Source organism: Rhynchophorus ferrugineus, unplaced genomic scaffold, assembly GCF_030347505.1.
Source record: "Rhynchophorus ferrugineus isolate W39M unplaced genomic scaffold, kcgeb_rfMv2 rfM3, whole genome shotgun sequence".
Lineage (NCBI taxonomy): Eukaryota > Metazoa > Arthropoda > Insecta > Coleoptera > Curculionidae > Rhynchophorus > Rhynchophorus ferrugineus.
Genome location: NW_027472582.1, coordinates 36,771,330 through 36,790,556, shown reverse-complemented (window position 1 = coordinate 36,790,556; position 19,227 = coordinate 36,771,330). Strand labels below are relative to the sequence as shown.

General features: G+C 28.9%; 1 protein-coding gene and 2 non-coding genes across 5 annotated transcripts in view; 2 read left to right on the top strand and 1 right to left on the bottom strand.

Moving 5' to 3' along the window:
* The window catches only part of LOC143193578 (uncharacterized), a 169,464-nt gene that overhangs the window by 79,834 nt on the left and 70,403 nt on the right, over nucleotides 1-19,227 (bottom strand). The gene's annotated exons all lie outside the window — the stretch shown is intronic.
* TRNAF-GAA (transfer RNA phenylalanine (anticodon GAA)) lies at nucleotides 403-475 on the top strand. Its single transcript has one exon. It is a non-coding gene; the product is annotated as a tRNA-Phe (tRNA).
* On the top strand, nucleotides 900-972 carry TRNAF-GAA (transfer RNA phenylalanine (anticodon GAA)). Its single transcript has one exon. It is a non-coding gene; the product is annotated as a tRNA-Phe (tRNA).

The window sequence follows — 19,227 nt, the reverse complement described above, 5'->3', positions numbered from 1 at the left end:
TAAGTGCTCCAAGCAATTATCTCCGTCCTTTCCTCTCTCACAATTTATACAGGAAATGCTTCGTACATCTTCGTCTGACATCACGAATTGAACAAAAATCGAACCTTGCATTTGACTGAAAATAGTAATTATTATATTTAGTCGCTAGTTTTTTTACTATCGAGTGTTTGGACTGTTTTGGGACTATCGACTGCTTGGACTGTTTTCACACGTTAGTTTCCAACGCTAGTTTTTATCTATTCGAATTCAAACTAAACTGGCTGTACGCTTTACTCATCATCATCTTAACACAAACACCCCGCTCGTCTTAGAATACACTTTTTATTGTAGTCATTGCCGTTAAAAGTTGTGTGATAAATTATACATATATCCAGTTGCATGGAATGTAGTTATAACATAACTGCCGAAATAGCTCAGTTGGGAGAGCGTTAGACTGAAGATCTAAAGGTCCCTGGTTCGATCCCTGGTTTCGGCAAAAATCTTTTTCTTAATATTCTTTGAAAGAAATAATGTTATTAATATAAATAATAATCTGAATTAAATATAATGATATATATAAAACCTGACCATTTTTATCAAATGGATCCATCAAGACTTCCCAAACAAACGATAATTATCTGAATCAGATCATTCAAGCACGGATAAGCGAGCAACATATCTTTGATAAATATTGATTTTAGTAGCTTGTTATGCGTAATAATTGAGTTGCGTCACTGTATGTTTTTATAGAATAATCAAAATGTATCCGCAGTTTGATATAAATATATATATGTTTAGGAAAACTTATATCTAGTTCAAAACATTCAAATCAAAAGATATTATTTATAAAAAATATTTATAAGAGCTAGTTATTTACTAACATATTTAAGCTTGTAGACATTTAAGAAATCAGATTACCTGCCGAAATAGCTCAGTTGGGAGAGCGTTAGACTGAAGATCTAAAGGTCCCTGGTTCGATCCCGGGTTTCGGCAAATTTTTTAATTATTAGATGTAATATAATTTTCACCACGATATGTAATGTTAACTTATAACTTAATACAGAATAGCACTTATTTTTATCAGCATTTATCTGACATCATTACGCCGTCAAAGTTAGTTTATTGTACATTACCAATAAACTAGAATATTGAATGTATGTTTCCACCCATATATATTGTTTATAGAGTAGATGTATATATTTAGTAGGACGTATATTTTCAGGCCGTAACATATTTCTTGACACCTGAATGGGTGCACAAATCGATGCTACCTAATGCATTTTCAACATTGAAGAAACGCCATTCGCTCAGTTCGAGCAATTATTTATTTCAGTTAATTTTAACTTCTCTGGTTTGTTTTATTATGTAAATGGGTATTACTACTTATAGTGATCGGTATTTATAATGTAGTATTATACAAAATAATGCTAAACATAACCCACCATAAGTATAAGATACTTGCTCTACCCGACTTATAGTCCTTCCAATAAAACCTCCAATGCACTTCATAGGAGAACTCGAATGTATTTTCAAATTAATTTTGTTAAAACACGGAGCGGATTTTTCCTTCTCATCAACTAAATAGTAACGTTGGAAACTATCGACTGAAAACGACTATCGACTGTTTAGTAATTGACTACTTTTTACTATCGACTGTTTCAGTCACTATTTTCGGTTCGACTAATTTTATTACATTATCCAGTGATTATTTCAGTCGATTACTTTCAGACGCTATTTTTGGTCAGTTTACTATCGACTGTTTCACTAGTGTACTTTTAGTAACTATTTTTGGTTCTAATAGTTTTATTCAACTAATATTTTAACATTCCGGCTCTGCTGTCCTAGCCGTAACCTTGAAAAAAATATGCTGAATGTATGCTTACATAGATTTGTATGTAATATATGTAGTTTTATGTTTTTTTGGTAGTATGCTTGTAAACGAAAATATATTATATATTAATATAGCATTTTGGAACGCTATTTTTCAAAATTATGAATGTAGTAAGTAAAATAAATAAAATTCTGAATGATAAATAGTAAAACACTTTTTACTGATTTAATGGAAATAATAGGTAATATTTTTCCTGTTTCACTTTTTCGTTCCTTGGCTGTTTCGTTTGACATTCATATACTATTAGGAATATTAATACTTAAATGGTGCAGAGATAATCCACGAAGAGGTCTAATGAACCTGAAATGTTTTTAAAAGAATATCATTATATAAAATTAAGTATTATTTATTGTTTAGCTTTATGTGTTTAGACAAGTTATGGATATTTCAAACCAAACATTGAACCATTTTTGTCAAAACTGTGTTTTTAAGACCTTCTATATTATATGCATTAGATGTCTATTTTGTTTAGCAGCCTCAAAATAAAGCAAAACTTAAACTGGATGTGGCAATGTTATTTTATACATTTTGATTATGTGTATTGGCTGTTTTATTGGAGGGACTATATGTTACAATCTCACATTGCTTTAGGGCATTGATGGATACGATAATATATGTTCCCAAAAGAATCAGCAGTACGCCAGTCGAAATATGTATTCACTAAATGACAGCATAACACAGAATAATAATTTCATCGCTGCTTTTTTTATATCCTTTTTGTAAATATAACAGGTCAATTGAAAATTCCCCGACCTGACACATAGATGGCTCGACTAGAATTAGATCCATATGTTTTGTAGTTAGCCCTAGCCGTCAAAAGATGCGTGTCTAAATTTGACAACTGTCGGATCATTAGTTTGTGAATTATAGCATTTCGAGTGAAGCAACTTTTGTTATTTTGAAAAAAATGGATAAAAAGACTTTCGCGTGTTAATAAAATATTGCTCTTTGGAGGGAAAAAAATACAGTTGAAGCAAAAATTTGGCTTGATGCCGAGTTTCTGGACACTGCCCCAGGAAAATCAACCATCAAATATTGGTATGCTAAGTTTAGACATGGTGAAATGAGCACCGAAGACGGCGAACTCAGTGGGCGCCCAAAAGAGGTTGTACTGCTTCAAGATAATGCACCGTGTCACAAGTCAGTGAAAACGATTACAAAAATCCATGCATTGTGTTTCGAATTGCTTCTTCATTCACCATATTCCCAGATCTGACCCCCAGCGACTATTTCCTGTTCTCAGATCTCAAAAGAATGCTCGCTGGGAAGAAATTTTCGTCGAATGAATCGCCTAAACTGAGACCTATTTTGAAGCAAAGGACAAATCGTACTACAAAAATTGTATCGAAAAGCTGGATGGTCGCTATAATCAGTGCATCACCCTTGAAGGGAATTATGTTGAATAAAAAAAATGATAAAAAATGTGTTTTACTATGGTAGGCCGGGGAGTTTTGAATTGACCTGTTATATCGTCGAACTACAGATGATAGACCACTTGTTTCAAGTCAAAATACGACATGTAATTAAAAATATTTTTATTATAATATTATAGGCACTACTTTAATAGTATATATAAATATAAACAAAAGACTTAATAGAAATTACTTACGTATATATAACATATGCAAAATTTTACACATTATTAAAGAACTATACATGATGAGCTCACGAGCTGTAGTACTAGCTGATGAAAATATTAGAGAGTACTAACATTTTAATAATGTAAAGGAATAAAAGCGTAGCATTAGCTACCTTAAAATGGTAAATGCTTTAGACGTCAAGATAAGTTAATAATCATTTATTTGATAATATCGACGATTATAAAGAAATTTTCCACATCAAGTACAACCTTTTAGATAATTCGATTGCATTCCATCCTCCAATTTAGTCCACTATCTATCTAATTACTTTAGTTTTGCAATAAAAGCTATTGTTTTTTTTTCTGTTTATTTCCCGTTATTTTCGAAGCGTAGGTTTTGTTCGTGTTCTGCTGTAAGTTTAAGATCACTATCAGAAAAGCTTTAATTAATTTAACCTTGTTACGAAAGAAAGTACAATAAATCGTTAAAAACTTATATTTTTTAATCACCATAATAAGAAGTACTTTGACTCATATAGATATAACATCAGTCAACCACATCTCGATAGTTTCATGCTTCAATGGAGTCTCATTCATTTATACCCGAGTAATTATAACGATTCCTAGGTGATACATAATATATTGCTTTTATATTTCACATTATCCTCTCTTGGTTTATAACCTTAATTTATAAACTTTTATAAGAACATTTTGCTTTAAGTAAGTTCTACATCCACCGAATTTGCCTCTGGGTACAATTTTTTATTTTGTTATGCACTGTTTACGATACAATATTAATTAAAAATATTATTCTAACGAAAATGTTGAATATTTTTATATGGATATATTGTTATGATAGAACGTAGCCTTAAATCCATAATATAGATTTATTAATGTGTGTTGAGTTTACTGAACTACTGAACTTATATAACAAACGTTATATTCTTATAGAAATTATATACTATGACACTGATATTCTTACAAAAGTTTGAAAACATAAACAACAACTATTTACTGATATTTATTTCGACTTTTATTAGTAAATCATTGTCTCTAGTAATATATTTTCATTGAAGCCAAGCGTTTAAAAAATAACAGTTCATATAATTTTCGCCATATTTTGTGTTTTTACTTCCAAATCTATAATCTACCCGAATATATATACATACATATATATATATATATATATATATATATATATATATATATATATATAGTCGATTTTTATTATATTTTATATAAGCATTAAGTAAAAAATGAATAATAAGAACACATAACATGAATGAAGAATTAATTTCATTGAGAAAGCACAATATATATTCGATCCGAATCGATAAGATAACAACAGTATTAGAGAATATTTGGATGAATTGTTCTTATAGAAGTATCGTTTATATTTAGGAATGTTACATTTAATATAATAATAACGAAAACAAAATACTGACATATTTACTTTATTGGAGGTGCTTACATGTATTCTAATAATTTTTTACTTAACAAAGATAAATTTTAACAAAATTTGTAACAATATATATTAATTAAAATAATTTCCATAATTTTCATCTATAAGAGTTAAAAAATTTCATTTGGCTCTTCAGTTTTTTTGAATTGTGTGCCAACCAAGTTATGTGCTGCATTGAACTAAGGAGCGTCTATTTATGTTATGACTATTCTGGATTGCATCTATTATTACTGGCTTCCTTGCAACAAAACGCCATTAAATATATTCAATGAACATAGTAGCTAACTGCAGTAACAATTTCATGCATATTTAGCTGCTCGTAATGTATTACACCTGCTGATCCCACCACATGTGCATATCAAGACTTTATGATAATAGACATTCCGGTTCGATGTCGATGTGTATGATTCTCCTGGATTAACCCATGACTTTTTGTATTTAGAATTCTTGTAGTAGATTCACTTTTCATAGCCATAACTTTCATAACCATAACATTTTTCTTGCAAGCCTTTATGTACAAGCAATAACACCAAGATGAAACGATTCAAAATGGCAGTCAATTCGTGTGGTATCTATTTTGTTAATTTAGAATATTTGCCACCGCATGCAAATATCTGAAAAAAATGTTAGGGTGTTGGAAAGTTCCTTGAGAGTTTAAACTGAGCTACAATTTATCTCTTGGAACCTTTTGGCCAGCTAGGTTGTCCTTATTGACATCAAAACCAACAGTTTTAAATCCTTCAGTTCAAACCCGAGAATTAGGATATGAAGGAGCAGCATCTCTGTAATTTTCTAAATGTGTTGATTGGCTTCAAAAGCAGCATTTATTAAATTAACAAACAAATCATGAATATCGAAAACATAATATTGAGTGTTGTATGATTACCCTCTAACATATGTTCACCGAATAATGTAATAATACTCAGTTGAAAATTGTTATTTGACGAAAAATTTGAAAACCATTAAATTTAGTAATTAGGTTAAGATGATACTTCACCAATAGATACCTTTTATCAAAATAAATGCAAGCACGTTAAATTTGATGGGATATAGCATAAGCTGAACCATGTCATTCAGTTCACTGAAAATATATATATTCCTTGATATTTAATTGTCATATAGTATAATGGTATACTAATTAATGTATTAACAACGAACACATAACTTGAGGAGGAGACATAATTTGAGGAGAGTAGGTATTTATACAGAATACCAAAATATTTAAAAAACCACAAAAAACAAGGATAAAATAAAACTACAAGGGTTAATATTTTCTACTTAAGCTCATATTAATAAATAAACAATAAATTATCCTTTAATTAGCTCATAATCTCGTTAAAAAGTCGTATTCTGCGGTTGCCAATCTCATCAACCGAATGCTATCCACTGTCACTGTTACATAAGTTGTGCCATAATAATTAAGGAAAATAAATAAATCAGGATATAAATCAATGATTTTTGTTATGACCATCGGCAACATGCTTATACTGTCTGAACAAAAATTTTTACAGCTTCCGTTTGACACGCATGATAAGGCTCAGTAACGAGAGGAAAATATATGAGCATTCTCTTACCAAGGCGAACTCGATAGTTGCCTACCCTGCCCAAGTTTAACATTTTTCGGCCTCTTTCGTTTAAATATCCTCGGTCATCTAACAGTAAATACATTTACCTTATCACCTTAAATTACTCAATACTGAAATGTCTGTAATAACTATTTTAGAACTGATTTGTTGATTGAAATTCGCTCAATTGAAATTATTTCGTAATATTAATTTCAAATATGTGATTGATATTGTAAAAAATTTAATTGTTTTAATTGTAATGTACAGTATTGAGAGCATTGAAATACACATTTATTTAACTAAAGTCTAATATACTTTAAATATTATGTCAATATGATATATGATAATTTTTAGAAATGGTTCATTTACATATTTCCGTAACTGCATATAACCCTGCACTTTAATATATTTAATACTGGTTTCATGTTAGGAATGTTCATGTTTCATAACATGTAAAATACCAAAAGCTTATAAAGTCTCAGAGCCATACCAAAGGAAAGATAAGCGCTCAAAAGAAGCGGAGTTTAGATTTGATTTAAATATTTCCTTTATTTCACACTCGCCACCTTAAAGAACCAAACACTTTTGATGTTTGGCCAATTCAGCTTGTTGCCTCAGGAGTAGATGTCATTCTCACTGATTCCTAGGTACATGAATCCTGTTAAGATTTACCTGTTAAGAACAGCTTTTTTAGTCAGTGGTGGTTTCTTATAAAATTTGACTAATACTTTATCAGTCGCACATATCGGATGGATCTGAGCTAATGTTAAGAGCAAGAGTCGAAGTTATAAGATGTCTGAAGAGGCAAAATACTTGAAGATTACAACTGCAAGGAATTTTTTGGAAGTTTAATGATGAAATGTTTCAGCCATACATTTCTGGTATATATTAACCAACATAATTACTGGATTGGGAATCGATACCACTACAGTAAGAAGTCATATTTAAACTAAAATTTTAACATTATAAAATAATACACCTGCCTCATGTTAAAAATAAGAATATCATTAGAGTTTCACATATATGACCTTTTTATAGTCTTAATTATGTATTGATTTTTTATCAAAAGAACGTTAATCTAAATGTTTGCAATCATTGATGGGCAACCGTCATGAACTAACGCTCTTTGAAGATGATATATTTTATAAATTATCTCTACATTAATGCACTAACAAATTTAATATGTCTTCGTAGCTATTTGGTGCTTGGTATAATTTAATTGAGATTGTTGTAGTCACTGGTTGAAATTTTTATTGATATTATTTGTACCAAGTGAAATAAAGCAATCGTAAATAGTTAAATTTTATGGCAACGGTTTAAAGCGCGGTGAATGCGAGATTCTAGAGACTGTGTTTTCTTCTTTATAGGCGCCGCTACGGAATTTCTCGAGGCACAATAACATTATCTTCCTTTCTAATAACTTCTTGCGAACACAATAAAATGTCCTTTACATTCCTTTTATGTGAGATTTCGGATATATCTTCATTTAAAAACTGCTTAAATCCTTGTTTTCTTGCATATTTTACTAGGTTGTTTAAAAGTGTTGTGGAAACTGAATGGACATTTTTGGAAACAGGAATGAAAGTGCCTACGGGGCCCTTAAGCTACTCTTGCATATTTCAGGTGATTTTCCTGATTTCCTTCTTGATTCTATAAATATATGTGCTAATGAAATTTAGTAATTAATTCTATATATTTACATTTCGAAACACTTTGCTTGCAGGAAAAGTCGTCTTTCTTTTGTATCTAAATCATTGCGATAGAAAATTCTAGTAAGATCCATATAATTGCAGGCCCAAGTCTGGCATCTGCATGCAAAACAAAATATCATATAGTAAAATGTCTCTGGTTCTTCAGGAATTCACTAATTTATAAACAAACATGTCAGCCATTTAGTTTGATTGATTGTTGATTCTCTATGTTAATGCGAGGTTTATGAAAGACGCCCAGCAATTTGACAGCAGTGTAGTTCGTTTAACTTCCAGTGATATTTCTTGATCCCAGAGCCCACTGAAATACAGAGTTATCAACCAGAATCTCTGTATAAGCCGAACACAAACAGTAAATCAACCTTGTACCAGGCCAAATTAAAAGATTTTTGTCAGCTTAGTTTCAAATCACGAATCATATCAAAAGTCGTCGTTATACAGCAAATAAACAAAGAAATAATTTCTTAATTAATTGTGGAAACTAGTTTACCTAATTAGCACCATTTGTACTAATTCTCACGTATTTAATCGTATCAAGTTAGTAGTCTTAATTCAAGTGAGTTCGTACTGTAATTTTATGTCAGGTTTATTCATAAATACATTATTTCACACTAAATACGCCTCTGATAGTTTCTTACTTGCAGTTACAGTAATATTTTCAATACAACCTGTAGCATCTGCTATATTTTAACAATGACAACATTAAGTGACACCTGACTAGTGAATATTAGAAGACAAATAATTTGACACTAAATTTCTACTTCTTAAAGTATTTAACGATACTAAAATTTCTAATCACATATACAACACCTAAAATACGACAGATTATCAGCTAAAATACGAGTCCTAAAAAATATGAATATGATAGTCATGATGTAAATTCTTACGCTACCGCTGTTACACCTAATCCCGTAAATGTGTCACGAAGAATAAGAACAATATATTATGCAGTGTCAGACATTCTGTCAGCCATATCAATTTAAATACTTATCGTGCCTATGAATGTCGTAACAATTTTTCATAATTCGTTTGGTTTATAAGCATTTGTGTTTGTATATATTTGTTGTTATTTATAACTTCAATTTTTTGATATGACTTTAGAATTAAAATTATTTTAAATTATGTATTATGAATAGGATATGCGATTTGCGTAATCCACTGGATGATAGTATCATTTCGTCCTCTACAATTTTTACTACAGTTTATTATTAGTTCTGGCTTATCTTATTCTGTATAATTTATTTCTTTGCAAGCTTTAAAAATAATGGGATACAAAAATAATGTTGGTTTTTTTGAAAGCGAATTTAGTCATATAAGTTTAACTAACACTATTCAATAATATATGTGAACTTTTTATTGATGCCCTTGCTACTTTTCTGATAAAACCGAAATTCCGTCATTATGGAAATCTTGAAATGACTAAACAAAAAGACAAATAGAACCAAGCGGTTTTGACCGATTTTTAGAATTACACTATTAAGAGTTTTACAAAAACCAAAACAAGTGGCAACTGGTCTAAACAGGGTCCGATTTCTCATATACAATGGATTCTATATATTTACCATGTCACTAAGGATATATGTGGGCTAATGTTGTTATGGAAGACATATCTATTATATTAGTGAGTTCTGATCTTCCTTAATAATACTAATGATTGTCTAGATTCGCACTCAAGATTATATCTCTTGCGATCAATTGAGGCCTTATAACGGTTTGCAAAGTTTCTTTGGTCTTTGACCACAATATATTTCCCAGATTTTATTATAGGTGATCATAGTAATCATCACCTGTAATTATTTGCTTGAAAACGATAGATGATTTCAAATTCAAAGTTTTATGATCAATGTTTAATTCTATAGCAAATATATAGTACTCTATACTACTATATGCTAGAATAATACCTTTATGTGCTTAAGAGTTTCATCGGCTTTAATGATTAGATCATTAATTCAATCAATCCTCAACTTTAACATCAAAATTTCCGGAATCTGGCGCAACATGTTCTCAAGGTAAAAGAACGAAATATGAAGAAAACGTTAATGTCTATGACTACTACCTTTACAACAACTATAGTATATTGTTGAAACACACTATAGTATATATATCGTTGAATGAGTATTACTAGAGGTATATGGCTTTAAAGCTAAATATTATAAAACGTATAATTTTTTTTAGAAGAAACAGTGTATCAGCTATCATGTCTCAATGTATATTAATATCAAACAATTGCAACGAGTAATTATTTCTTGATCATTTCAAACTTTAATGTATATATTGTGATAAATTTTTTAAATTTATATTCATTATTTTTTCAGTTTTATTTTGTCCCTTAAGTACTTTTTTGTTAGAACTGATATATTCGATTTCGAACGATATTTTTCAGTCTTAAATTGTTAATGGAATAATCCTTAAGACTTTTTCAATTCGGCTTTAATCTCGCGAATCGACTCAATTTGACGCGATTAAAATGGTTTTTGAAATCAAAGAATAACTGTAAATGTAACAGCTTCTAAGAAACAATACTATGTAAGAAGGCGTATTACCGAGCAAAAAAAATAAAACAAGAATTTCCATAATTCTGGACTCTTGAGATGAATAGCTTGACGGAAATTGTTCATAACACTCCAATAACTTTTCTTGATTGCAGTGGATTTCGACTAAAAGAATTCATAATGAACAACACCGCAATTTTTACATTTTATTATTTTTTCAATCACAATAGTATGTCAGTTACTATCCTAAAATGGTATATTATTTAAAGAATCAATTAAGCAATATATGTCCGTGAAAAATCATATTTTTCATATATACGTTAGCGGCAACATGTTCCCTTATTGCACTTTTTCACTACTATTTTGTTTAACGCTAAATTAGGTTAATAACTGTCAGTTGTTTTGGGTCAAACCAAAGCTGAGACAAAAAAGATGATTCCGCCTAATCTGCATACGTAATTAAGTTGAAATGCATTTTATGGCGGAAGATTAAAATAAGCATATTAAACCAATAAATAATTTTTTTGTTCAGTATATGTGCAAAGTAAAAACGACCTAATAATTAGGGTAATCATCAATTAAATATTACATGATAAGGAAATGAAATAACGGTAAATTATATGAGCATACTGGTATAGTTACTTAGTAAGACATCATAGATGCAAGATGGTGCATGCATATTTACGTTATTTTTCTTTCACAACCGCAGTAAAATGAAGTAACTCCTGAAATAAATATAGTTAATATAATCAATAATTATAACTATTGCTGTATACATATTTTTGCTGAAATGTTTTTATTGGAATCGTAAATTACTTATGCTTTTGAGACAGGAATACAGTCCCACTGTGATGTTTTATATTCACGATTATTTATATTTTTTATCTTGTTTCGCCTTTGACATTTTGATCAAAGGTCTATTAAGGTATCCATGCAAAGTTTGGTTCTTTTGTCATTACTATTTTACATTTCATTTATCAGTGCTATCTATTAATAGTATTTTTAGGCGAATCTATCAAATTCGATAATTTCTAACATGAATTGTATTCTCGCTTGAAAAAACACTCCACTGCTAGTCGAACTTTCGCCTGTGAGAGCTTAAAGTAATGCTGATCATATTTCCACTGATGAATTTAAAGTTAATGGTTTAATACTGGTGAGTTTGTCAGAAAAAAGGCTATAGCTTTGTGTAGCTTGAGATGAAGAGTAATGTTTAGTTTCAAAATCATTGTGTATTGTAGTATAGCATTGTTGGTTTTGGCGATGTAAGAAAATGGTATTGAGACTATAGAGATTTGACAATTTTAACTGAAACATTAGAAAGTACAGTGAGAAGACAAATTCTTATAGTTCACATAAACATATTATTTCTTCAAATCGATGCAGCGTTGCCTCGCTACTTACATGCTTATATACCTCGATATCATAATGCTATATATGTGTTGTTACAGTTTAATTGTCAAAAAGATAGGAAGAAATTGTAGAAAATGATGAAAAATATGTTTGTTGAATTATTTATAACATAACCTTTGCATTATAGTAATTAATAGAATTTGCAATAGCATTTATATAAATATTTGTTATAATAAATATTAAGTAATATTAAAACATAGAAGCCCTTATAGTCAATAATGAATAATACTGGTTGAGAAAAGTTTTACTGCGATTTATATAAGAATAGTTTCGAACACATTTCAGGAAATTATGAATAGTTTTGTAATACTGGGTAGGTAATATTTGTAAAATCTTAATTCCAATATTAGACTAAAAACGTAAGTATGCGAAATTAGTAAATAATTATATTTTTAAATAATTAATTTTTATTTAAAATTATTTATAATCATTTCACTTCTCTATTAGTGTTTATTTAATATGCCTAGTTAAGAGAGGGACAAATAACTTCCAAGATTCTTCTATCAGTTTTAGATTCATAATTTCCCAAAAACTCAGGAGTTATATCGAGGTAATCTATAAAGTGTCTCACATTTGCTCCTTTCGTTTAAGTTTCGTAGTTTTCCAACATATTTTGTACAATTTCTTTAAAATTTAGTGCTTTGTAGTTACCTAGATAGATTTTACCACTTATGCCTCTTCAAGATTCATATTCATTTTCATTCATTTTTAACCTTCATCAATTTCTGAATATAAAGACCATAGAATATTTTTAAGTATGATTTGATGGGGTTTAATTAGCAATGACTTATTAATTATATTAATTCCTAAAATAATTAAGAGTTCACTGAAGGACTAATGTGTTTGATTCATATTATGCAATAAAATATATTTTAACTCTACAGTTTCAATTTTGCAGTAGATTTGTATACTCTATAATACATACTTAGTAACGCTATGCGATAATGTTCTTCATTTTAACTAAAAAATGGTAATATTTCACTTTCCTATATTATGTATGGTGTAGGCCAATATATTATTTCCTTTCGGTCAGATGGTAACAGTTCCATGCCTCTTTTGATAAATTCGTATTTTGTATCACATCGTTAAGTTTACTTGGGACTGTGATGAATTGAACAACATCCTAGTGCTTTGAATTTACCAAGGTTATAGTTTCTTAGTGCGTGTGCTCTATGTGCGAAGCATAAATGGATCGGGGAAGAACTTCAATGTACCTAATAAAAACGACTAGCATATCATAATTATCAAAATCATAAAAATCAGAACCAATTCAAGGTTTTCATGAATATTCTTAAACAAAAACGAACATTTTATTTTAAAAATACAGTAATTCATAGAGAACATTTTCTTTGTTCAACAAGGCTGGAGATTGTTATCGACCTCTGCTAGGATTCGTTAGTCTCTAAGCATTAAAAAACATTTTATTAAGAAAAAGATATAAGTAATATTGAAACACTAAATAAAAATAAACCAAGAAAGGTAACTGGTAAAAAAATAATATAAAATTCTAAAGGAAATATTACTTTATATATTACTATTTTTCAGTCATTAAATAAATGAATGTGAATTAAATATGAAATAGAAATTTAAAAATATAATTTAATATGTATCGTGTTTAAAAGCAAATAAAGAAAATTTTGATGTATAAAATAACTTCGAAATGACTAACCTTCATTTATTATAAACTAACAGCGCAAAAGTAAAATGTTTTATAGTATTAGGAAAAAAATTCTTTAATCGTTAAGTATAAAGATCAATTGTAATTCACGATCAAGCATTACATATTTTCGACACATCAATAACCTAATAAATCAAACCAGGATTATACCTCAAGCAAATTATTCTTCATTATCAACAAATAAAGCCAGACAAATTGATTTCGAAGTATATTAGCCTAACAGTATTACTAATTAGAAATTATAATGTAGTAAATACAACTATTAAATTTATTAATTGCACTAGATATATACATAGATTAGCCGTATTGATGCTAAATCAAATAAGCAATTTGTATTCATTTTCGACCTACAAAATTGGAATAAATATAGTGCCAACATGTGAGTATTAAAACTACATTATTGTTAAAACAATATGTTAAACATTCCTAAAAATGTATATTCTCAATTCTGATCGCAGTATATTTAAATGTCATTTAAAATACATAAAGTTCTACCCACGTCAACAGGAAAACACTACTTTCCAGAACAGCAGATGTTGTAAATGTATTTTAGTCTAGTTAAGTACTGTGTTGCTTTTGAATAATTAATTGTCAACTGTAAATTAAAATCTTCCCATACATGATGTCATTGCGTAACAGTAACATTACAGTTCTCAGAGGAATGTTCGCATAAAAAATGCAATTGAACAGAATAAAAATCATATGTACATGCTGCATATAAACTGCCATCTAATTGTTTCATGGAGGTATATTGCTTAAAAATTCGTTGTCATTCTATTATGCCATCTGAATGTGCAATTACAGATTTTATATGAGTTTATAATTCGCGAAACAGTCAATTTTAGTACATCTGTTCACTTTATGTAAATTTCCTCGAATTTTAGGTGTTTCAATTTTCATTAAAATGTTTCACTTCAAGCATTTTCTTGTAGATTTATTCTTAGTGCAACACTTACTAACCGAACATATTTGTATTAACGATAACTTAATTAGTAATCATTAACTATGGAGAAGTATAGTTGATTTAGTAATAACCACCTCCGTCCCTTTGTTGATGATGCAAAACAACTCTTTGCCACGTTCACAGATTTAACAGCCAATGGTTCTAATTGACACAAGCCAGTCTGCCAAAATGACAACATAAATTGAACTCCAGTCGACAGCAGATATAAATTTTCACAAATTTCCTCAAAATATGTATTCAACAAAGTAAACGTCATTGAATATATCTTATAACTCAATTGTAATAAATTAAAAACTATTATTTTATGTTGTTTTCAGTCGTTTACATAGACATTTCGTATTTTTACCTATAGATACTGCTGTTCAAACTACATGCAAGCGCCTATTATGTTTGGCTTTAGTTTTATGATGAGTATTCTTAGACTACGTTTTGACAAAATGTTCTCGAATTAATAATTTTATGTCAATTGATATCACCATTTGATGACATCAGAAAAACGTATAGCATACATAAGGAGTAATCCCTCACTGCACTCGAAGAAGTAATTAATTACTTCTTCATGAACTTAAGTAACGGGAATTTTTAAATTTCGAGGTGTTGTCTGAATGGCACAAGTTTTTTTCGTTTTATTGAAAAGCACATCTAAAAAGCATTTATTAATTCTTAGCTATATTATTTATTTATGTTTTATTAGGTTTGAAAAAAAATAACACTTATTTTGTTACTTGAATTTACAATTTGCATTTTAAATTTAATTATAAAAATGGCGTATAACACAACAAAGTCTGTTATAGGTGAATCTGTTATGTATCTGTCAAACAAATGTTTTCGAGTAGCGTAAGCTTTTCAAAATGGCTGTGAAGACGTCAAATGAAACAATTGGTTGTGAATGACTATGCCGATTTGTTAGTGGTTGTTAGAATTTCTTACAAAAGTGTTTCAACTTTCGATTGCACTGCATTCGTGCTTAAGATTTATTAGTTGCTCGACATAACGGGGTGTCTGCTTCTAACATACGTTGCTGTGATCACTGTATTTCACATTTTAAGATGAAATCTTGAATAACTTCGTAAATCCATATGATCTCAAGGTCACCATGTAATTATTCCTTAATTATCATGTAATTCTGTAGCGATAAGTTGTAGAATGAATCGGAGAAATTTGTTTTAACGATTATTGATGGTTTTATGATTTAGTGCAACCTCATATTGGAAGCCTATAAGGTCAAATAAGTTTAGAAAAGACTGATAAAGCAATATCTTTGATTTTAGGTCAATTTGGGAGTATTTTCCAACTAACCAGTATAGTTCTTTGATTTTGATTCTGCTCTGATTTTTCGCTAGTAAAACGTTTACAATTTAACCTACAAATCCAATTTAAACAGTATTTCGTTCATTATGCTTGATGAACTGGATATTCTCTAGATGATGATAGAAACATAGATAGCCATAAAGTTTTGCTGTATATGTGGTGAGATCAGAAAAGTGTAGTTTATTACAAGCCGCAAAAAATAAAATTGCTACAGCGTATAGTTATCGATGTCGCATCGAAAACGAGAATGACTTATTGTCGCAAAAAGTATTTGCAATGACGAGAAGTAGACACAAAGTTATCTTCTTGTATGGTAATTCCCGGCTATGCGTCGTAAAAGTTGTGAAGGACAAAAATATTGTAGGAACTCGAATAGAAATTGTTCTGTTTTATCTGTTCAGATCGATGCAACATGGCTTGGCTGGTACACTTTTCGAAATTCTAAGGAAATGGGAATTTTGATCGATGATTGGATGCTGCCAAACTAATATCGTTCTTTCGATACAGTATCGCCGTTTTGCCAGAAAATGAAAAGAGTTGAAGAAAATGATAAGGAATATTTTGGTAATTTAGGTTTACCAATATTTCTCTATAAAAGATCCTCAAAATGGAAAAATGGTCAAAATACATGCAAGAATCCAATAATTTTCTGACAATAAATCCCGTTATATTCTTTCCTTTGTTATAGCGATATTATAATACAATAAATAATAGCCTCTCTATGGGTAATATAAATATCTATTATATATTCAGCAAATGTAAAAAAAAATAATTTGCATTTTGAATATGATTTATAGCTATGTGTCATGTTTAATTAAGGCACATCATAAAATAGATAATTAAGTTTTAAAAGAATCATTAACTTTATGATCTTTCGTACCAAAGCAACAAGCAACAAATGCAAATCCATTGTGTTGTATGGTAAATTAAAGAAATTATATAGTTGCTTATATTTCAGTTGATTACTTTATTAAAACATGTTTATCATATAAAAATTGTATTATTGTCAACATTAGCGAATGCAAAATAACTTAGATTAAAAAAAAAACGTTAAAGCGTAACCAGTGACTTACTGACCCGGTTTTTTTACTGAAAAAACTACATAGAGTAACAAGATGTTGTCTAGTCTTGTTTTGAAAAGGTCAAAAATACGTGTTACACCTAAAAGAAAGATATACAGAATGATAAGTTATGTTTAACTTTATTATATTACATTTTACTGCATTGTTTCTGAATCTTCGGTCTCTATATCGAACTTAACAGTTAAAAAGATATTCTAAATATGTCCTTTTAAAGAATACATAAATAGAATTTGTGAAATTAGTAATATAGACATTACTAATGTATTACAATGACTTAATATTACATTAATTTATTACATATACATTTAGCATCCTGTATATGGCTGCATATGTCGAGAGTAATATACAAAAACAGACCTTGTTTATTTAGATGTGCGAATGAGCGTAACAAATTTATTATGTACGGTTAGTTATAATATTTAATATTTAATTAAGATGATTTAATTAAAATTATGTATTGGGGTTTTGCTTATTACATTTTTTTCTCCCCTAACATTATGTGATAAAGATATTAGGATCTTTCAGCGAAAAATACAGATAAATAAGCTTCATTATAAATACTAATTAACGTAATTAATATATATTGGATTGATGTGGAGCATCACTTATTTATTTAACCCAATAACATACAACGCAGGTTTACATTAGATTCACTGCTTTAACTCGAACTAGATTTTAATATTACGGGTATTACTAGAGAAACGATTTACTGGTTTATCATTATAATATTTTTTACATATCATTTTATCAAGAAATATGTTTGTTTTTAGACCTTGATTGTGTGTTATAAAAGTTTACAACTTGTTTGTAAAAACCATTATTACATATTAATTTGTTTGTTTTCATGGGATTTATTTATCGGTTTCATTGATATATCATGTATGCTATTTCTAGATCTATACTATCTAGGATGTATGACAGAATAACTGTATAGCAGAATAAAAGATCCTCAGGTGATGAAAATGACGACATTTTTCTAGAAACTTCAAAAATATTATATATGTATAATGACACGAATATATGGAACATTGTTCTATAACGAAGAAGGAAACTATTTTTTGGGAATTGATAATTAATCCTAAAATAATTAAATAGTAAATAAATAGAAAATAAATAACTAGAAAAAAACAACTAAAAATATGATATTAAAAGTCAAAAAAATATATAAAAATTGAACATTATAAGCCACTTTGTGGTTATGGGAGAAAATAAATATTTATTAAATTAGTCAAAAATTTTAGATTCGCTGGTTAAGTATGACAGGCAGTTTTAAAGATAATGCAAGTAGGCTAGTAGAAGATTTTTTAAAGTTTTTGCTTAAATTAAGGTGTAACGTTGGGACAAACTGGAAATTTTAATAGAATTGATGGATTGTTGGAATGTTCAGATTCAAAACATTGAAAGCTTAATAAGTTCAGTAAACTTTTCTTCTATAATTTCTAAAGCTCAGCTCTCTTTCTTAGCTCAATTTCATAAGCTATTGTTATGAAGCAAACATATTTGTTGAGGCTTAATCACTGTTTTTGTTTCGTTTGATTATTTTTTTGGCCTAGTAGTGGTATGTGCTTGAAATTGTATACAATTATACAATTATTTTATTAATAGATATTCATTATTTTCGTTATTATATACCGTGGTTTATATTATTTTATATATTGTTTCAGTGTACATATTAACATGACTACATTGCCTAATATAATTGATTTCGAATCTGGGGAAAGACACTTATTAATTTTCTAATTATTTGTACCAATCCTCCTCTTAGTAAATATGTTAATAAAATGTTTAATAAAAAACCCATATTTATTAAACTCTGTAATACTTACATTTACATAATACATAATGTAATACATAATAAATACAATTTTATAATTCACAAGAACGCCAACAAATTTATATCTATACAGAATTTAATTAAAAATGGTACATTTTCTGTTTAATTAAAAGAATGTGCCCATCTAAATTGAATATTGCATAGATGAAAAGTATAAGTATTGCTATAGTTTATAGTTAACAAAAAATGGGCTATAAAACAAAATTTTAAATTAGAATAGGCAATTGACTGCTATTAGTCTTTGGATCACCCATTGAAAGAAGTGTAG